Source organism: Mobula hypostoma, chromosome 3 (genome assembly GCF_963921235.1).
Source record: "Mobula hypostoma chromosome 3, sMobHyp1.1, whole genome shotgun sequence".
In the NCBI taxonomy this organism is placed as follows: Eukaryota; Metazoa; Chordata; class Chondrichthyes; order Myliobatiformes; family Myliobatidae; genus Mobula; species Mobula hypostoma.
This window is the reverse complement of record NC_086099.1, coordinates 194607330-194630022: the sequence shown is the minus strand read 5'-3', so window position 1 is coordinate 194630022 and position 22693 is coordinate 194607330. Positions and strand designations below refer to the sequence as shown.

The 22693-nt window shown below is 40.7% G+C and overlaps 1 protein-coding gene across 1 annotated transcript in view; it reads left to right on the top strand.

Moving 5' to 3' along the window:
* LOC134344473 (enhancer of polycomb homolog 1-like) overlaps nt 1–22693 on the top strand; it is a 213511-nt gene that overhangs the window by 36102 nt on the left and 154716 nt on the right. The gene's annotated exons all lie outside the window — the stretch shown is intronic.

Genomic DNA, 22693 nt, shown 5'->3' with positions numbered 1-22693 from the left:
ATGAACATTTTCTTTTGCTTCAATGCGTACTTAGTGTTAACAACATAAAACTAATTTGCACCCTGTACCTAATCACCCAAATGATCAGTGATTTGTACAGGTACAATCCATTAATAAAACTTTTAACTTCAACAAATTCTGAACATGCAGCCATCTGGTAGAACAGATACCTGATGAATTTGGTCCAGCATTGTGATCTAATGCATGAGTATCAGTGGTTTAAGAATAGAATATTTTCCACATTATAAAGGTATAATTGTCAATAGACATATTTTATTGCAGATAGGCACCATTTTGTGTTAAGTTATAATCTGTGAGTTAATGCTTTCACAAGAAATTTCAGGGAAATTTCACCTGATCTGATTACTTTAAACTGTTGTATACTCTAGGCTAGGGACTTCCAGACACTATGAGCTAGTTATCCTTTTTAGCTGCACACTTGAAACAAGCTCTAATTGTACAATAATATATTTCCCCTAAACAAATGTGAATGGACGGCAGTATTGCAAAGACTTTCCAATATTAAATTATGTTTTTCCTCATTAGGCGGAAACGGGCGAGGCGAAGAAGGTTTGGTATTCATTTTCTGTTGTTATTTGAGGAGAGGGGCAGTATGAGTGTGAGGGCAGTTTGTTCTCGGTGTCGGATGTGGGAGGCCCTGGAGTCTCCAAGCCTCCTGGACGTCCACATCTGCGCCAGGTGCATCGAGATACAGCTCCTAAGGGACCGCGTTACGGAACTGGAGCTGCAGCTCGATGACCTTCGTCTGGTCAGGGAGAGTGAGGAGTTGATAGAGAGGCGTTATAGGCAGGTGGTCACACTGGGGCCACGGGAGGCAGACAAGTGGGTCACGGTTAGGAGGGGGAAGGGGAAGAGTCAGGTAATAGAGAGTACCCCGGTGGCTGTGCCCCTTAACAACAGGTACTCCTGTTTGAGTACTGTTGGAGGGGACAGCTTACCTGGGGGAAGCGACAGTGGCCATGCCTCCAGCACAGAGTCCGGCCCTGTAGCTCAGAAGGGTAGGGAAAGGAAGAGGAGGGCAGTTGTGATAGGGGACTCAATAGTAAGGGGGTCAGATAGGTGATTCTGTGGACGCAGTCCAGAAACCCGGATGGTAGTTTGCCTCCCTGGTGCCAGGGTCCGGGATATTTCTGGTCGTGTCCAAGATATCCTGAAGTGGGAGGGTGAGGAGCCAGAGGTCGTGGTACATATAGGTACCAATGACATAGGTAGGAAAAGGGAAGAGGTCCTGAAAGGAGGATATAGGGAGCTAGGAAGGGAGTTGAGAAAAAGGACTGCAAAGGTAGTAATCTCGGGATTACTGCCTGTGCCACGCGACAGTGAGAGTAGGAATGCGATGAGGTGGAGGATAAATGCGTGGCTGAGGGATTGGAGCAGGAGGCAGGGATTCAAGTTTTTGGATCATTGGGACCTCTTTTGGCGCAGGCGTGACCTGTACAAAAAGGACGGGTTACACTTGAATCCTAGGGGAACCAATATCCTGGCAGGGAGATTAGCGAGGGCTACTGAGGTGACTTTAAACTAGAATGGTTGGGGGGTGGGAATCAAATTAAAGAGGCTAGGCGTGAGGAGGTTAGTTCACAACAGGGGGATGGGAACCAGTGCAGAGAGACAGAGGGGTGTAAAGTGAGGGTAGAAGCAAAAAGTAGTAAGGAGAAAAGTAAAAGTGGCAGGCTGACAAATCCAGGGCAAGCATCAAAAAGGGCCACTTTTCAACATAATTGTATAAGGGCTAAGAGAGTTGTAAAAAAGTGCCTGAAGGCTTTGTGTGTCAATGCCAGGAGCATTCGTAACAAGGTGGATGAATTGAAAGTGCAGATTGTTATTAATGATTATGATATAGTTGGGATCACAGAGACATGGCTCCAGGGTGACCAAGGATGGGAGCTCAACGTTCAGGGATATTCAATATTCAGGAGGGATAGACATGAAAGAAAAGGAGGTGGGGTGGCGTTGCTGGTTAAAGAGGAGATTAACGCAATAGAAAGGAAGGACATAAGCCGGGAAGATGTGGAATCGATATGGTTAGAGCTGCATAACACTAAGGGGCAGAAAACGCTGGTGGGAGTTGTGTACAGGCCACCTAACAGTAGTAGTGAGGTCGGGGATGGTATTAAACAGGAAATTAGAAATGTGTGCAATAAAGGAACAGCAGTTATAATGGGTGACTTCAATCTACATGTAGATTGGGTGAACCAAATTGGTAAAGGTGCTGAGGAAGAGGATTTCTTGGAATGTATGCTGGATGGTTTTTTGAACCAACATGTTGAGGAACCAACTAGAGAGCAGGCTATTCTAGACTGGGTTTTGAGCAATGAGGAAGGGTTAATTAGCAATCTTGTCGTGAGAGGCCCCTTGGGTAAGAGTGACCATAATATGGTGGAATTCTTCATTAAGATGGAGAGTGACATAGTTAATTCAGAAACAAAGGTTCTGAACTTAAAGAGGGGTAACTTTGAAGGTATGAGACGTGAATTAGCTAAGATAGACTGGCAAATGACACTTAAAGGATTGACGGTGGATATGCAATGGCAAGCATTTAAAGATGGCATGGATGAACTACAACAATTGTTCATCCCAGTTTGACAAAAGAATAAATCAAGGAAGGTAGTGCACCCGTGGCTGACAAGAGAAATTAGGGATAGTATCAATTCCAAAGAAGAAGCATACAAATTAGCCAGAAAAAGTGGCTCACCTGAGGACTGGGAGATATTCAGAGTTCAGCAGAGGAGGACAAAGGGCTTAATTAGGAAGGGGAAAAAAGACTATGAGAGAAAACTGGCAGGGAACATAAAAACTGACTGTAAAAACTTTTATAGATATGTAAAAAGGAAAAATCTGGTAAAGACAAATGTAGGTCCCCTGCAGACAGAAACAGGTGAATTGATTATGGGGAGCAAGGACATGGCAGACCTATTGAATAATTACTTTGGTTCTGTCTTCACTAAGGAGGACATAAATAATCTTCCAGAAATAGTAGGGGACAGAGGGTCCAGTGAGATGGAGGAACTGAGCGAAATACATGTTAGTAGGGAAGTGGTGTTAGGTAAATTGAAGGGATTAAAGGCAGATAAATCCCCAGGGCCAGATGGTCTGCATCCTAGAGTGCTTAAGGAAGTAGCCCAAGAAATAGTGGATGCATTAGTGATAATTTTTCAAAACTCTTTAGATTCTGGACTAGTTCATGAGGATTGGAGGGTGGCTAATGTAACCCCACTTTTTAAAAAAGGAGGGAGCGATAAACCGGGGAATTATAGACTGGTTAGCCTAACGTCGGTGGTGGGGAGACTGCTGGAGTCAGTTATCAAAGATGTGATAACAGCACATTTGGAAAGCGGTGAAATGATCGGACAAAGTCAGCATGGATTTGTGAAAGGAAAATCATGTCTGACGAATCTCATAGAATTTTTTGAGGATGTAACTAGTAGAGTGGATAGGGGAGAACCAGTGGATGTGGTATATTTGGATTTTCAAAAGGCTTTTGACAAGGTCCCACACAGGAGATTAGTGTGCAAACTTAAAGCACATGGTATTGGGGGTAAGGTATTGATGTGGATAGAGAATTGGTTAGCAGACAGGAAGCAAAGAGTGGGAATAAACAGGACCTTTTCAGAATGGCAGGCAGTGACTAGTGGGGTACTGCAAGGCTCAGTGCTGGGACCCCAGTTGTTTACAATATATATTAATGACTTGGATGAGGGAATTAAATGCATCATCTCCAAGTTTGCGGATGACACGAAGCTGGGCGGCAGTGCTAGCTGTGAGGAGGATGCTAAGAGGATGCAGGGTGACTTGGATAGGTTGGGTGAGTGGGCAAATTCATGGCAGATGCAATTTAATGTGGATAAATGTGAAGTTATCCACTTTGGTGGCAAAAACAGGAAAACAGATTATCTGAATGGTGGCCGATTAGGAAAAGGGGAGGTGCAACGAGACCTGGGTGTCATTATACACCAGTCATTGAAAGTGGGCATGCAGGTACAGCAGGCGGTGAAAAAAGTGAATGGTATGCAGGCATTTATAGCGAGAGGATTCGAGTACAGGAGCAGGGAGGTACTACTGCAGTTGTACAAGGCCTTGGTGAAACCACACCTGGAGTATTGTGTGCAGTTTTGGTCCCCTAATCTGAGGAAAGACATCCTTGCCGTAGGGGGAGTACAAAGAAGGTTCACCAGGTTGATTCCTGGGTTGGCAGGACTTTCATATGAAGAAAGACTGGATGAACTAGGCTTGTACTCGTTGGAATTTAGAAGATTGAGGGGGGATCTGATTGAAACGTATAAAATCCTAAAGGGATTGGACAGGCTAGATTCAGGAAGATTGTTCCCGATGTTGGGGAAGTCCAGAACGAGGGGTCATGATTTGAGGATAAAGGCGAAGCCTTTTAGGATTGAGATTAGGAAAAACTTCTTCACACAGAGAGTGGTGAATCTGTGGAATTCTCTGCCACAGGAAACAGTTGAGGCCAGTTCATTGGCTATATTTAAGAGGGAGTTAGATATGGCCCTTGTGGCTAGGGGGATCAGAGGGTATGGAGGGAAGGGTGGTGCAGAGTTCTGAGTTGGATGATCAGCCATGATCATAATAAATGGCAGTGCAGGCTCGAAGGGCCGAATGGCCTACTCCTGCACCTATTTTCTATGTTTTCTATGTTCTATTTACTCAATTACTCTCCCCCCCTTATAATTTCATTCTATGATGTATTGAAACTACTTGTGGTGCCGTCTCTCTGCCATTAGCAGACGAAGTGCTGTGTCAGGTGTCTGTTAAAGTATACCACAGAATTCTCTGACCTGCACTATACCTCTTGGATATTGCAATAAATCAAATGACATTACAGTTTTTTTGGAGATTCAATGTGCACCCACTTGGTGCTGTATTTCGCACACTAATCATAACTGGCTTAAGTGTACTTCATTAACTCCGAAGGACACTAGGATATCCTGAGTTCATAATGATTCCAGAGGTGTGTGAATTTGGCCATGTTGATAAACTGGATTTGTCCTCTTTAGAGTAAGTAATGCTAAGAAGAGATTTAGTAGAGCAGCCAGAGATAATGACTAGCTAAGATCAGCCAAAAAGAGAAGCTGTTCCCATTAGTTGGTGGACTCAACAACCAGAAGACAAGGATTTGGAAGTCTGGTCAAAAGATTCAAAGAAAATGTGAAAAAATCTTCCATGCATGTAATGCACAAGAAGATCTGGAACTTGCTGCCTGTACAGTAGTGGAAACCATTAGTTGGAGAACTTTCAATAGGAATTGAATGGGGGAAATAGTGTTACAGATGTATGGAGAAGAGCAGGCAGAAGAGACTGAGAAGTCGCTGTGCTACTAGGAGTGGTGACACAGTCAGACTGATTGGTGAAGAAGGGGTATTGCACATTTGCCTTCACTGGCCAAGGTCGTACTAGAATTGGGCCATCTTCTTACAAGATGTTGGTGAGACCACACTTGAAGTATTGCATGCAGTTCTGCTTGTCACACATGTGGTTAAGTTGGAGAGGACACAGAAAAGATTCATGAAGTTGTTAATGTGATTGAAGGGTTTGAGTTACAAGGAGAGACTGGATAGGTTGGGACTATGTTCTGTGGAGCAAAAAAAAGACTGAGAGTTGACTTTACGGAGGTTTATAAAACCATGACGGGCATAGACAAGGTGGAGGGTCACGTTCTTTTTCCCCAAAAGTATAAAGCAAGAGCACTTAGGTTTAAGGTGATAGGGGAACGTTTTAAAAGGGACCCAAGGGGCAAGTTTTTCACACAGCAGTTTAATGTAGATGAACCGCTGATCATCATGGTCAGCCTGGACAAGTTGGGCCAAAGGGGCTACTTCTAACATGCTATCTATCTATTTGGCTCTATGACTCCTTTAGAAGATTACATGATCTCTGTGGGCCACATGGTCATGTCCTGTGCCATAATATGCTCATCAAAGGGCTTTAGTGGATACAGGATTCCACACTGCAACATGTTTCTATATACAGGATCCCTTAATGTAGTTCTTGGTGGTGGTTCATCTCCTATCTTCAGAATTCGTATATCATCCATTGTTTACTAGCAAAAATTAACAAAAATAGCAAAGAAACAAAGAAGAGGACTTTTGTCATCATTTTTATCATAGATCTAAGTAAAGGTGTGCAAACCTTAAAGGGCCTTGAATTGTATGCTTTTAGAAAGCGTTACACTTGTAATTGGGAAGTTGGTAATTAAATTGAGTGTATGAATTCATAAATTGGTTTATTATTATCAGGTACTGAGGTGCAGTGAAAAACTTGCCTTCCTTACAATTCATACAGATCAATTAATTACAAGACTAGAACCATAGAACACTACAGCACAGAGAACAGGCCATTTGGCCCTTCTAGTCTATGCCGAAACACTATTCTGCTAGTCCCATTGACCTGCATCCAGTCCATAACCCTCCAGACCTCTCCCATTCATGTACCTATCTAATTTATTCTTAAAACTTAAGAGTGAGCCCACAATTACCACGTCAGATGGCAGCTTGTTCCACATTCCCTCCACTCTCTGAGTGAAGAAGCTCCCCCTAATGTTCCCCCTAAACCTTTCCCCTCTCACCCTAAAGCCATGTCCTCTCGTATTTATCTCTCCTAATCTAAGTGGAAAGAGCCTATTCACATGTACTCTGTCTATACCCCTCATAATTTTGTAAACCTCTGTCAAATCTCCCCTCATTCTTCTACGCTCCAAGGAATAAAGTCCTAACCTGTTCAGTCTTTCCCTGTAACTCAACTAGCAACATCCTAGTAAATCTTCTCTGCACCCTTTCGATCTGACTGATATCCTTCCTGTAGTTAGGTGACCAGAACTGTACACAATACTCCAAATTTGGCCTCACCAATGTATTATACAACCTCCCCACAACATCTTCACAACTACATTAAGGTAGTTTTGGTAAAACGATGACAGAATGCAGAATAAAGTCAACACCAACTCAGTACTGAAAGTGGATCAGTACCCTCTGCCCAGGATAGAGGATACCTTTGTAAACCTTTCAGAAGGAAAGCACTTCAGTAAAGTGGACTTAGTTGAGAGCTAACTACAGATGGAGATGCAAGAAGAGTCCAAAGTATTTCTCACCATAAACACCCACAAAGGGCTTTATCGCTATAATAGGCTTATTTTTGGAGTAGCATCTGCACCTGCACTCTGGCAGAAAGCTATGGACCAGGAGCTGCAAGGCTGCCCAGGCACTCAGTGTTACCTGGATGGCATCATTGTTGCTGGTAAGGATGACAAGGAACATCTCCAAAATCTCTGGACAGTGTTAAAAAGATTAGAAGATTATGGGCTCGGAGCACAATGCAACAAGAGTGAATTCTTTAAACCAAGCATCGCTTAATATGGTCACATCCTTGACGCACAAGCATTGCACGAGTGTGCTGAGAAAATTCAAGCAGTGGTGGATGCCCCAAGGCCAAAGGACATGTCTCAATTTCAGTCCTTTTTAGGATTTGTCAATTACTACAACAGGTTCCTGCCAAACCTGCCTATTGTACTCCACCCCTTGAACTCATTGCTGCAGATCAGGAAGACTTGGCAATGGTCAAAACAGGGTGAGGTGGCTTTCAAGCGGTAAAGGAAATGGTGACGTCAGACACTGTGCTCACACATAATGATCCACATCGTCTGGTGAAGCTTGTCTGTGATGCCTCGCCTTATGGTATAGGTGCAGTCATTAAACATGTTATGAATCAGAATCAGGTATAATATCAGTGGCACGTGTCATGAAATTTATTAACTTAGCAGCAGCAGTTCTATGCAATACATGATAATACTGGAAAAAAAAGTAAATCAATTACCATAAGTATATATCTGTATATTAAATAGTTAAATTAAAAATAGTGCAAAGACAGAAATAATAAAAGTGAGTTAGTGTTCATGGGTTCAAAGTCCCATTTAGGAATTAGATGGAAGAAAGGAAGAAGCTGTTCCTGAATAGCTGTGTGTGTGCCTTCAGGCTTCTGTACCTCCTTTCTGAAGGTGACCATGAGAAGAGGGCATGTCCTGGGTGATTAGAGTTTTCTTAATAATAGACGTCACCTTTCTGATGCACCAGTCCTCCACTAACTGCAGCAGCACCAATGCAGAGATGGGCTCTAATTCCTGGAGGACACAACTACAAGATGGAATTCAAGAGGACAACTAATCATGGAAATGCTGATGGATGTCCTGTTTACCCTTGGAAAAGGAAATGCCTGAAAAATTAACAAAATACAACACTCCTCTTGACATATTCTCCCTGATACAAATTGAAAGTCTTCCTACTATGGCAGAGATGATCCAAAGAGAAACCAGAAAAGACCCCACACTGTCTCAATTCTACACGGCCACACAAAATGCCTGGAATGTGCAGTGCCCGGATGAACTTGCCCTTGATGGAGGCTTCCTTATTGGGGTCTGAGAGTTGTACCATCCAATTTGAGAAGTAAAGTGTTGGAGGAGCTATATGCTGGTCATCTCGGCTTGGTCAAAATGAAAGTGTTGGCTCAACGCTTTGTCTGGTGGCCTGGTATAGATCAGCAGATTGAGTAGCTTGTCATGCACTGTTCAACATACCAAAATGTCCAAAAAATGCCAAGGGCATCTTGGAGAAAGGAGAACAAAGGTGACCAGAGCCATCAGAACCACTTCCTGCAGTCCCAGAGTCAACTCCTACAACCACCACAGAGGAGGCCCCAGAACCTGAGATGGTTTCACAGCCACAAGTCTCACTTGACATGCAGAATGCACCCCCTCCCCCCCCATCTGTCAATAAAGACATTCGTCCCTCAAGAGTAAGAAATCCTCCACGGCAATTAAATCTCTGGGCCTGAATGGGACAATTTAAAATTTTCTATACTGTGGATACCCATATAGTATTTGCATTATATCATATTTTGTGTGTGTGTGTGTGTGTGTTTGAGGTGCATTCTATATTGAGTTGGAGTTTATAGCTAAGCAGGGAGAAGTGTGTATTTAATATATGAGTAATATTGTGAATATATTGTTTAAGCAATTTTTGTTGCTTATATAATTCATTTTGAGTCATATATAAAAGTACGTGAATGACATACATCGTCAATGCCAGCACATTTTATGCACGCATCTCACTTGAAGTAAAAATGAAACTAAGACATTTCCAGCTCCATGTTTCCTTTCAATTACTTTTATGTCTTAGAGTTACAAGATATGACATCCTGAATTTGAACTATCTTCTCTAAAAGAGATAGCTAAAGACACTTGTGCTGTCAAAAATGATCCATGCCAGCAAGTACACTCCGGTCTTCTGAAAAACCTGGTGTCCTCCTTGTTCACACAATACCGTTTTGGTCATAAATTCATACTGGTCCATGACTTTATTCATTCATAAGTTGAGGGAAAGGCTGCGAAAGCCAGTGTTTAATTCTTATCCCCAGTGTCCTTGTTATGTCCTTGAACTCATTGGCTTACTAGATTAATTTAGAGTTCAGTTTTGGAGTCAGTCACACTGCTGTAGTTCAATTTAGGCGAGAATGTATACGGACAGCAGATCTCTTTCCCTAAAAGGCATGACAATTTCGGATGGGGTTTTCATGACAATCCAGCCGTGTGGCCATTACTAACATCAGCTTATTATTCCCAAATCAATTTAATGATTTTTGTTGATGGATTCTGTCAATGCTGGAAAACCAGAGAAATGCCCCCCAAAATGTTGGAGGAATTCAGCAGGTCCAGGCAGCGTCTATGGATAGGAATAAACAGTTGATATTTCCAGCTGTGGTCTTTCATGAGGACTGGAGAGAAAGGGGAAGAAGCCAGAATAAGAAGGGGAAGGAGTACTAGGTGGCAGGTGATAGGTGAAACCAAATGAAGGGGAAGGTGGATTGTGGTGGAGAAGGGAAGTAGTGAAAATCTTGGAGATAATAGGTGGTAGAGGTAATTATAAAGAAGAAGGAATCTGAAAGGAGAAGACAGTGGACCATAGGAGAACAGGAAGGAGGAGGGGCAGTAAATGGAGATGATGGGTAGGTGAGGACAAGAGAAGCGGTAAGAAGAGAACCAGAATGGGGTGTGGAAAAAAGAAGGGGAGGAGGAAGAAATTACTGGAAGTTAGAGAAATGGATGTTGAAACCCAGACCAGCATTTATTGCCCAATGAATTAAATAACTTTCTTATGAGGAGAGACGTTTAGACTTGATCTGCTGCCGTGGGAGATTCAGGGCTGGGAGTGGTGGTGGACATCAAGGTAATTTAGTCACTCCATTTGATTACTTGTCCATTAACATATCCACTGTAACCATATTGAAATGTTAATAGTCAGCTGTGTGTTGACTCAGCATTGAGTGTTTTTAACACAAATCCTTTGGTGTGTCTATTAAGCTGAATGTCGCTTTAACTTGCAGATTTGTTGGCGTGTAGCCTCTTGCTGCACAAGTCCTTTGATCTGACCCAGAAATGTAACTCTGAAGCGACCTCACCCAGCTGTAATGAGCTTTATTACCAAATGTTATGCACTGCTCTTTTTTAGTGGCAATGAGTCCCTTCCAAAATCTTAGCTCATTTTGGCAAAATATCAGCCAGAAAATACAATCTTACTGGCCCAGGGTGCAGAGAGGTTCTTTTTCATCTCTATTTTCTGCTTGAGAATTTTAATTTCTTTTACAGGCATTTCCTCCTTGGAGAAACATCCATAACAAGCTAATAGTGGACACTACCAAACATGGTAGACTGAAGTACATGCAAGTTATTGCAATGTTTATGTCAGAATGCATGATTGAATTGCCAGAGAACTAACCTGGCATTATATCAACCATATCAGTGGGATAAATATGCAAATTTAACTCTGTCCATCCTCTGGGAGAAAGGCATGTGGTGAAAAAGTTGTATCTGAATATTTACTGTAGTATAATCAAAAGAAAAATTGGATTTGAGACAAAGTATGAGAGGTGTACTTTAACCACTGAAAAGTCACATGGTAGTAAAATGAACTGAACATCATGCATTCTCTAGCTGGAGTAGCATGTAGAGTGCCTCTTTGCTGAAGATAGAAACATAAAGAGCCATTCTTTGAGTTCAGAGCATGTGTTTACTGCCTCCATTTTTCAAGGGAGTTTCCAGCTTCCAAATTCCTGCTTGGTTAAACTTACCTTGCTCCTTTTGGCAGCTTTTCTGAGGAGAATTTATTGCCCTTTAATTTGAATACGGAAGGATGGGTGATGAATTTTTTTTAAGCGCAGATACTTAACATCTAAAACATAGAAAATAATGAAAAGTCAGCAGGTCAGTCAGCATCTATTGAAGGTGATCTACATTTTGGTGGTCTGTCTTCGGGCTGATCGAGCGATCTAGCACTTTTCTGTCTCTGAGGGTTCCACGAGGTGTCGAACAAAGTGTTTGGGCTCAAGGCCAAGAAGCCTGGAGACGGAGTGTGAGCCCATGTTCAACTCCATTTCTTGCTGATCTCACCAATTAAAGCATCAAGGAAGATTGAAATCATCGGGGAAGGTGAGCAAGTGTGCAGCGCTGTCTGCCAGCCTCTTGCTGCTCTCGAAGGAAGGTCCCTGCATTCCAATTCTCTATTTCTCCCTTGATGCTGTTGGAGGATAGTGCTGGATTCTGGGTCCTGGGCAAGGTTTAACCGGCGCTGTGTGTGAATTGGACTCTGTGGTTCACGTTGTGTTGTGTTTCTGATTTCTCTTTTTTTTTTGCTAATTTGGACCATTTTGATTAGGGCAGCCTGGAGATGATGAACCGAGCTGAACTGAAAATACTTGAGCTCTTTTACCTTTGTGTTTTATAGTCTGTGTTTCTTGCTCTTTTTGTTTTTTTGTTGCTGTTTGCATGATTGTTTTTGCACATGGGGGGGGTATTTTTCTTTGAACGGGTTCCATGGTTTTGTTTCGTGGCTGTCCATGGGGAAGACGAAACTCGTGGTTGTTTAGTGTACTTTGAACTTTAGATATAATGTTTTGGGTCCAAGGTCCTTCCTCAGAGCTGGGAAAGAGGGAAGTGGAAATGAAATAATCAACATCACTTCAGGAGCTATGGTGGCTTGCAGAGGACAGCATAGGGATTGTTATCAGTCACCACTGTAATTTAGGTTGTACCTTTTAATATGTTAAATGTCTTGGGAGATTTTCGTAGACGTGTTATAAAACAATATTTTTGTCAAACTATTTGAGGAAAACATTTGGATAGATAATCAAAAAGTTGATCACAGTGGTTAGTTTTTAAAGGATGTTCCAAAAACGACTTCTAGACTTTCAAGCCCAGGTATCAATCAATGTTGAAGCCATTTAAATTTCGTTCACCTTCTTGAGCTGATTTTCAGGAGCAGTGTAGGTTCTGTGAAGCTTTTCCAAATGTTCTGTTTCCATTTTCAGCAAGCAAAAGAAAATACAAAGATAATACAAAATGGTAAATGTATTTTTCCCCAAACTGGTTTTAAATATAACATATGTAACACATCATAACATATTTTAAGCAACATGTTGAAAATAAAATTAAGTGAAAAGTGATTGTATTTAATTTCTGTGGCCGGCATTTTCTTTGATCCCACAGCAGTCAGAACGGAGGATGCCAGACGAGAGCTTTGCGCATTTTTTTTTCGAAGACTGAGGAGTATAACACTATGGTGGAATTGCCAAGAAATCAGTTTTTATGTGTTATGGGCCTCTGTTTCGATTTTTGTCAGTTCTTTTTCAACAATTAGTCAGCTTTTGCTTGTATTTAAGGTTATGATTGGGTTTATGGAACAAAGTACCATATTACTTTGATAATGTGGTATTACCAAAGGAATACCATACTTTGGTTAATTGAGCCATCCATTAATTGGGGCAATTCTTAAAGAACAAAATCAAATCAAGAAAATAGCCAGGATTCCCTTCATTTATTTGGGATACTATGCCACTTAATTGGGACTGGAGGCTGTTGCCAAACAGCTTCTAACTAGTGCCAGTTGCATGCACTTGTGTGGCCGTTAGATACACTGCCATGTTTAGGGTGAAGTTTTAAAATGGTTGCATGTGCTTCTGCTATTTTAAAAAAAAAAGCAGTGATTTTTGTCACTGATATTTGGTGACACTAAGACAATTGAGAACTGATTTATTCACTGCAGTTTCACACTTTCAGGCTAGGAAATGCCGGAAAATGCCGGCCACTTGTACAGCCGTTAGACACTACACCGTGCTTACAGCATCAGTTGCATGCCCTGATTCAAAAAACGGTATTTTTTGTCATTTTGTTTTTATTTGCACTAGGTGTCTCTGCTACTTTTGTTAACTTGCAGTCAATGGCAGCGTACATGGCAAAATACACAGGATGAATTCCTCTGTAATATCGGTAGTATTTTAATTTGTTCTGTATTTCATTTAAATACATAATTTGTTACTCAATTAAATGGTAGTCTGGCACTTTTAAAACCTTTTTAATTATTTCCACGAGACTTCGACTAATTGGGCCAAAATGTACTGGTCCCGATGTGTCTCAACTAACCAGAATCCATTGTGTGTGCTCCAAGCTTCTGATGTCTGGTAGCAAGAGAAACTTAAAATTTGTGGAAATAATAAAAGTAATGCTGTAGAGTTGTAAAATGATGCAACAAACACAGAGAAAATGAGGAATCAGAACTTTGAACAATCAGAAATAAAATAGTCTGTGCACAGTAATGTAAGTTACCATTCAGGAAATGCTGATTTCCAGAAGATAAATCATTAAAAACTCTCAGTTTTAGATGCAGGATAGCTTTTAGAAAATGTTATTCAAGATGAGAATATAATCCATTTAATGGGGACATGACCATTTTAATTACACTGTCATTGTGAAGAAAAGCATATTTCATTCTGCTGAAAGGAATCTTTGGCAGATAGAATAGCAAACTCTATGAACATCGGAACATTTTTGTTAAAACTGTGAGGTTAAGTTGCTATTCCCTGCACTGAAGGTGATATCAAGCTCCCCCTTGCTGATAAGTGTAGAGAAGACAAAATATAAATATTCTATATTTGAACATTGCTGCCAGTAATAGCTTGGCTTTTATTCCTGAAGTTCTTTCCAAACACAGCATTCTGTCATTAGATGATCTGTGCTCTGAATGTGATTCTAATACTTTAATAAAATATTTTAAGTAAACTTTCATTTTAATGAATTAAATCTGACTGTATGGCAATTCATGGAGAAGGTCGTATCCTATACTTGTTGACCACTGTTAAAATCCTTCTCTTGTCAAATCTCTGGCATCAAGTTCTGTTTTTTTAAAAAAACTGCAACCAAAATATATATCCGCAGAAAACACTTTATTTGGCCATATGCAAACAGGAACTTTGGTTTAAACGAGAGTACGAGGGCATCTAAGCTGCATTATATTAAAGTCTTTTAAAGTTAGCAACTTTTGAAAATATTGAATAAACATTTAACAAAGAGGATTCTGTACAAGGCAGAGTTTAAAATTCAGAGTGATCAGATTGTGAAACCATTTCCAGTAGCTAATATTCTGCCAGCTGTTAACTATTGCTTGTGTCCTTTTCAAGGCCTAATATAAATTCCTTGAATTGAAATAATGTCAAATTTTATATTGGCCTAGGTTTTGTTCACAGCAACAAAATAATTATTTTTCTATAAACACAAGAGATTCTGCAGGTCTGGAAATTCAGAGCAACACACACAATGCTGGACAAGTTCAGCAAGTCGGGCAGCATCTATGGAAATAACTAGCCAATGTTTCGGGCCAAGACTCTTTATCAGGACTGGAAGGGAAGGGGGAAGATGCTAGAATAAAAATGGTGGAGGGATAAGGGAAGGAGGACCAACTGGAAGGTGATAGGTGAAGCCAGGTGGGGAGAGGGGTGAAGTGAAAAACTAGAAGGTGATAGGTGGAAAAGGGCTGGCGAAGAAGGAATCTGATGGGAGAGGAGAGTGGACTGTGGGAGAAATGGAAGGAGGAGGGGCACTGGCAAAGGTGATAGGCAGATGAGAAGTAGTAAGAGGCCTGAATGAGAAGTTGAAGAAGATGGAAGGGGTGGGGGAAAATTTACTTTTTTATTCCTTTCCCTTCAACTGGTATATTTTATGATCTTGTCTGCAGATTTTGTGATTAACCTTAAATCTGATTCAGTGTGGTACCCTTTCCAGGGAATCTGTGATGAGTAAGAAATAAGGTAGAAATATTCACATTTCAGATTTAAAGATTGCAAACCAGAAGGCTAAAAAGAATTATATAAAACTGTATTTTAAATGTCTATAAAGGGTTCTAAAATTTGGGGAATACAGATGGAATTAAGGGAGGCAGGTAGTTGTAAAAACTTAATGTTTTTAATTTTGTGAGAATGGAAATAAAAATCACACTGGTAAAATCATCTTTCCAGGGCAAGAGAAGTTGTTCAGCAATCATTATCATCATTTATGCAATTTAAAAAGGTACCAGTTTCAGTCATTTTAGTGCCTTTGGTGGAATACAAGCGGATAAGAACACAAAATAGCCAGGATTGGCCACCTGGCCCCTCAAGCCTACCCACCCTGCGCTATTCAATATGATTGTGGTTGATCTTCCTTAGGCCCTCAACAATGTCTGTGCCAAATTCCCTAGCCCTCAGTCCCCCAGATTTTCAAAAATATATCTACCACCTCTTTAGGTACCTCTAATAGATAGATAGATAGATAGATATACTTTATTAATCCTGAGGGAAATGACGTAGAACCTACAACTCTCTGGATTAGAGAATCCCAGAGACTCACTGCACTCTGTAAGAAGAAATTTCAGCATACCTCGGTTTTAAATAGCCTGTTATCTTAAATCCATGTGCCCTTGTTCAAGACGGTCCCTAAAATAAAAACATCTTAATATCTACTCTGTCACGCCCCCACTTGTAGTTTCTTGTCTTTCAATAATATCACCCCTAATTTTGTAAACACTGAGTACCCAAAGCTAATGCAATACAGAATGGAATTGAATTGACTGTATTTCTTACATTCTTCACAAACATGAGTAAAAATCTTTGTTACGTCTCCGTCTAAATGTGCAATGTACAATCATAGTAATTTATAATAAATAGAACAGTCAATGTAACATAGAAATACACTCAAATCAGGGTGAGTTAATCAGTCTGATGGCCTGGTGGAAGAAGCTGTCCTGGAGCCTGTTGGTCCTGGCTTTTATGTTGCGGTACCGTTTCCTGAATGGTAGCAACTGGAATAGATTGTGATTGGGGTGACTCCAGGGCCGGATTAAGCTAGTGCGGGGCCTGTAGCATATGTTATAAAGGGGTCCTAAATTTTAAAAATGCATTTAAGTATTAAAACATAAATTATTTACTTGCATAGTAAAGTATTCAATTTTTTTAATTTGCTATACAGCCAGATAATACGACAAATGTCTGACACTTCAGTAATAGCATTACTTACATGTAGGTATCAATTTCAAATATCAAAAGTAACAAAACTACAATTTAAAAGTTAGATTTTCTAGACTTAGCATGAGCAAATTTGTTGATGATACTGGAAATGTCTATTTCACGCAGAAGTTCATGTTCAATGCTCATTAGAGTGAGATTGTTCAATCTGTTTAGACCCATGGTGCTCCTTAGTTCATTTTTAATCCTTTTTAGATTTGAAAATGAACACTCTCCACTGCATTTGGTAACCATGAGTGACAAATAGATTGCCAAGGCATTTTCTACATTTGGAAAACATGGCTCCAAAGAATTGTCAGTTATCAGACGGTACAACTGTAACTCTACAAGGTCTTGTTTGGCACCAATATGAGAAGCAAGATCAGTTTTCAACAGTTCAGTAAACTGCACAAATTCTTCTTCAAGACTTTCTTCCAGATCTTCCGGATATGATTTAATAAGATTTGATGACCTCTTTACGATCTCTTCAGGTGTAAATGACTGTAACTGATGAAGGAATCCAAAAACACCATTCACCTTTGGATAAGCTTTCTGCCTTTTTGACAGGGCAGAAAGCAAGCTGTCAATAATGGCAAGAAATGTTGGCTTTTAAACTTCTGAGAAGGCGTTTGAGATTCAACAAGTGAATCAAGGGTGCTGGAACCACTGAAATCATCATACATGGAACATAGAATAGTACAGCACAGTACAGGCCCTTCGGCCCACAATGTTGTGCCGACTCTCGAACCCTGCCTCCCATATAAGCCCCCACCTTAAATTCCTCCATATACCTGTCTAGTGGTCTCTTAAACTTCACTAGTGTATCTGCCTCCACCACTGATTCAGGCGGTGCATTCCACGCACCAATCACTCTCTGAGTAAAAAAACCTTCTTCTAATATCCCCCTTGAACTTCCCACCCCTTACCTTAAAGCCATGTCCTCTTATATTGAGCAGTGGTGCCCTGGGGAAGAGGCGCTGGCTATTCACTCTATCTATTCCTCTTAATATCTTGTATACCTCTATCATTTCTCCTTTCATCCTCCTTCTCTCCAAAGAGTAAAGCCCTAGCTCCCTTAATCTTTGATCATAATGCATACTCTCTAATCCTGGTAAGTCTCCTCTGTACCCTTTCCAATGCTTCCACATCCTTCCTATAGTGAGGCAACCAGAACTGGACACAATACTCCAAGTGTGGCCTAACCAGAGGTTTATAGAGCTGCATCATTACATCACGACTCTTAAACTCTATCCCTCGACTTATGAAAGCTAACACCCCATAAGCTTTCTTAACTACCCTATCTACCTGTAAGGCAACTTTCAGCACGGCTTTGCTTGTGTTTTCTTTGAGTTTGCTGTTGATAATCTTCACACTTAGTCAGATCCTTGGCTTTTTGCTCAATGCCTGAAAAAGCAGACCACATAGCTTGAATATATCCATGCAAGGATTCATAGAGTGCACAAGCTGTGTTCAAGTCTTGGCCAGAAGATTGCAAAGAAGCACTGGTCATTTGAAAATGCTGTAATACTTGATCCCACAATATGACCATTATTCCTGTTTTCAACTTCATCATGGTTGAAAATAGTCCATGAGCCTGTTGTCATCCAAGGCTTGTTTTATTGCAGAAAAGCTGTGTAAAAGTGCTTTTGTTGCACCTGCACGAGCTGACCACCTGGTATCTGACATTCTTTTCACAATGGGCAAATGAGCATCACCATCAGATAGTGCAGCAGAAAGGAGATCCCACCGATAAATAGAAGCAGAAGAAAATGTGTACAGGCTTTCTACAAATTGAAGGAAAATTAATGCTTCTTGACAACGTTCAGCAGCACATTTCAGCTAAGTAGCGGGATCAACAAAGACTAGTGAACAATAACAAATCTATGTGACTGTTGTGGCTATGAGCATGTGTGGATCACATGCACTCAACAACCAACTAGGAATACTGTTCTGAAAATTATCTCTTTAGTTGCTTATTGAAACTCACTTCAATTGGGAAATACAGGTTGAAACTCACAGTCTAATCCGATCTTGTATATTCCTGAGCTGGTTCAGACTACCTAAAATCAGGGAAAAAACGAGGAATCATGAACTGGGTCACATAAAGCTGTTGAGTCGCACGTCCCTTGTCGCAGGCTCATTGCGGCGGCGCGCCCTGCAGTAGTGTAACCTGGGAGATAGCGCAATGGACACCGTGACACAGCAAGGAGCCAACACATGCCTGCACACACATACCATGCAACATGCAGCTCCCCTGACATGAAAACAACAGCGTTGCCAGATCGTTGTGAGAATACGGTGAGATGCCGATTTCACCAGACTGCAGCTTGCAAGCATTTAGTGCGGGGCCCTGGAAAATGCGGGGCCCGTAGCATATGCTACTTTTGCTACTAGGTTAATCCGGCACTGGGTGGCTTAGGACCCAATAATCCTTTGGGCCCTTTTTTCACACCTGTCTTTGTAATTGTCCTGAATCATGGGAAGTTCACAACTACAGATGTGCTGGGCTGTCCACACCACTCTCTGCAGAGTCCTGCGATTAAGGGAGGCACAGTTCCCATACCAGGCAGTGATGCAGCCAATCAGGATGCTCTCAATTGTGCCCCTGTAGAAAGTTCTTAGGATTTGGGGGCCCATACCAAACTTTCTCAACCGTCTGGATATAATTGGCACTGTTGTGCCTTTTTCACCACACAGCTGGTGTATACAGACCACGTGAGGTCCTCAGTGATGTGGATGCCGAGGAACTTAAAGCTGTTCACCCTCTCAACCCCAGATCCATTGATCTCAATAGTGGTTTTCCCGTCTCCATTCCTCCTGTGATCCACAGCCAGCTCCTTTGTCTTTGTGACATTGAGGGAGAGGTTGTTTTCTTGACACCACTGTGTCAGAGAGGTGACTTCTTCCCTGTAGGCCACCTTGTTATTGTTTGAGATTAAGCCAATCAATGTAGTGTAATTTCCATTCACCATTTCATAATGAGAACTGCAATAACACTATAGTGGAGGAATAGAGTATTTTTTTTAAATTGAGATATTGGTTATTGTCACGTACTGAGGTACAGAGGGAAAAACTTGCATACTGCTCATAGAGATCAAATAATTACAGTGCATTGAGGAAGTACAAAGTACAAACCATAACAGAATGCAGAATGAAGTGCTAGTTAAAGACAGTGCAGGCAAGTAGATTAAAAGGTGCAAGGTCCTAACGAGATAGATTATGATGCAAAGAGTCCATCTTGTACTAGGGAACCATTCAATAATCTTATAACAGCAATGGATTTCTGTGTTTAACTGCACAGATTCTGCAGTATCTAGAGAACAATAAAACAGCAAATGCTGGAAATGCAGTAGAAACAAAATACCTTCTATATTTAGCAGGTTAGGCGGCATCTGTGAAGAAAGAAGCAATTAATGTTTCAGGTCATTAGTCCATATCAGCACTCAAAATGAGAAAGCAGATCTGTTTTAAGTTGCAAAGTAATGGAGAACAATGGAATATCTGTGATAAGGTGGAGAAAGATTTCCCAGGTATTGCAGTCATTTCAGTGCATCCAAGAGCAGAGAATGATTACTGGGTGATCACTTTGTAGAACACATCTGTTCTGTCTACAAGGGTGAAACTAAGCTTCCTATTGCCTGTCACTTTAATTCTTCATTGCTCTTGCATTGTGACCTTTGTCTTTGACCTTATGCAGTGTTCCAATGAAATGCAACATTGTGATGGTACTGTATTGGGTTTGCTGACCATGTAGTTTTAAACTCAAAGACTTTTTTAAGCCCTATCGGATATAAATAGCCACAAGTACTCTAACTACCCAATCTTCAAAGACTAGATTACTTCCCTGTTTATTCTCCATGGTGAGTTTAGCTGTCAATACACACTGTTGGAGCGGTAAATCCCCCCCAACCCCCCATACAAAGGAGAAGATACTTCCAGCTAATAAAGTTCATTTATTTACAGGGATACATGTTTAAATCCACACATTCTTAAAACACATTTAAAACTCACGGAGGATTTCGATCTTTAAACATTTCCCAATTACAAACCGTTTCTAAAACACCCACCATTCCTATAAACTCAAAAGATGCAGACAAGCAGGTTGTCTATTACAGAAACCAAAGCTGGAGGAATATATTCTAGTTCTTCCATGTTTCTTGATGTTCCTTACCACATTCCTACTAAGCCTGAACTGCTCTTTCCAGCCACTTGAATGACTTCACAAGCATGTGATATTTTCTCAGATGTCCTTTCAACACAAATTGTTTCATAGCATTTTCAGGACATGGATCTTAGCTAGCTATCATTTGTTACATACTTCAAGGAGATCTTGTGACTTTCTTGTGAGAATGATGAAATGGTCTTTTGGAGGTCAACTGATGTAATTTTCCCGCCAATGTGAGGTCACGTGATGACATGTTCACCACGGGTATAAAAGGGAAGACCCCTGGTAACACAGTTAGTTTTCCAGCCAGAACGTTCGTCAGTGTCTCCGTTCCGTTGCATATTTGTTTTATGACGCAGTTTCATTTTTAAAACGGAGTGTTACATTCTATTGTAAGGTACAATAGTGCTGGATTGGCAGTTTACCCATTTCTGCCAGATTTGTTGATGTACCTTTTCAGTAGTATTAGAGAGTGAAGACTTTAACGAAGTACAGGACCTGAAGGATTAAGAGAAGTTGGTATCGTTCAGCAGTTTAACAAAGGATCCACCTTGAGTCTTCGTTGAAGAAGTAGCGACCTGCATCGAAGATAACTCCTGCCAAAAGAGCAAGGTAGTTCATGCAGGATTTGCTCGCCAGAAGAAAGGTCAGTTGTTTTAAGCCGTTTATTTCCTTCATCTTGAATCCTTTTGGACAGAACTAGCAGGAAAGTCGCGTCTATGAAGAAATCCTTCTCCAGAGAAGTCTCTCCCAATTGAATGTATAAATCTGTTGGACTTTTGAATTTACCATTTTAAGAACTGTATTTGACTTTACCACTTTAAGAACTGTTTTCGCATTTAACGCTTTAAGAATCAGTACCGAGTGGCGATCTGTTGAATGGCCACATAGCAGTTAAGATTTTTTTTGTTTTTTTTATTGTTTATCTGTGTTTAATAAATGTTTGGTAGTTTTTATATAACCTGCCTCGATTGATACTCATTGTTGCCGGTTACGTAACACATTAATACTGTAAAACTAAATTCTTTGAGTACTTAAACATTTGAAAGTATAAACATGTTAGTTATTGATATGCTAAAAGGTACCATCCATCTGTTCTACAAGTATCCTTGAACTAAGCAACTTAAAAGTCAGTGTGCCTGTTTGGAACAACCCATTGTGTTATACTGTACTCTTGAGCAATAATAAGGCAGGTGCACTGACTCTTTACAGGCTGGGCATCCTCAAGATATAGAAGAATTTGTAAAGCTGATCTATATATAGTGCTTTTCATTCCCATTTTAAGAACTGAAGACTGACTTCCATATACGACTATGAAGTTAAATAAACTGTTCGTGGAAGTTTACTTATTGCTGCTTGTGACCTTTCAAATGGCAGCTGCTATTTAGAAAGCAAGCTTAGCAAACGTGAGGTAGAAGCAAATATCTATCACAGTTTAGCTCACGAAATGGCACTTCATCTTCCTTCTAAGCGTCTCAATTCAGAATTCAACTGTTTCAGATAGCTGGCCTTTCCAGTGTGCATCAGAACTGGACATCTGTAATGTTTACTCAGCTTTATCTCTGTTCATAGATGCCATCTGATCTGTGTAGTACCAGTATTTTCCTCTATTTTTGATTTATAGTATCATTACTCTCCACTGCTTTCACTCAATTTCTTCTGTTTACAATCCTTTGGACAGATCAGCTTCTATTATCTGTCATTCATCCCCCTATTGCGCTAAGACCTATTGTGATAAGGCCTATTGTGATTTTTATAACTTGGTATCTGCCCTTTTGTACATGTTTCATTTTGTGTCTTCATCCCTCACCTTCTCTGCAACTTAAAACACACGTTTTTCACTTTGCCCGATTCTGACAACAGGCCACTGATCTCAAACGTTAATTCTTCCTCTCTCTGCAGATGCTTCCTCATGTACTACATTTTGCCAGCATTTTCTGAGACTATTTCACTCTATTATAGCATAGATTACTGACGGACTGACCACAGTTATATCAACAAAATACATATACAATCGGCAGACTTCAGGAATATGAAATATCTAAATGACATTTGAATTTTTGCAGTGAACAAATGACCTTTTGAAACAAATCCTAAATAGTACTGTATGATTTATTTCTTACTTAAACACCCAGGATT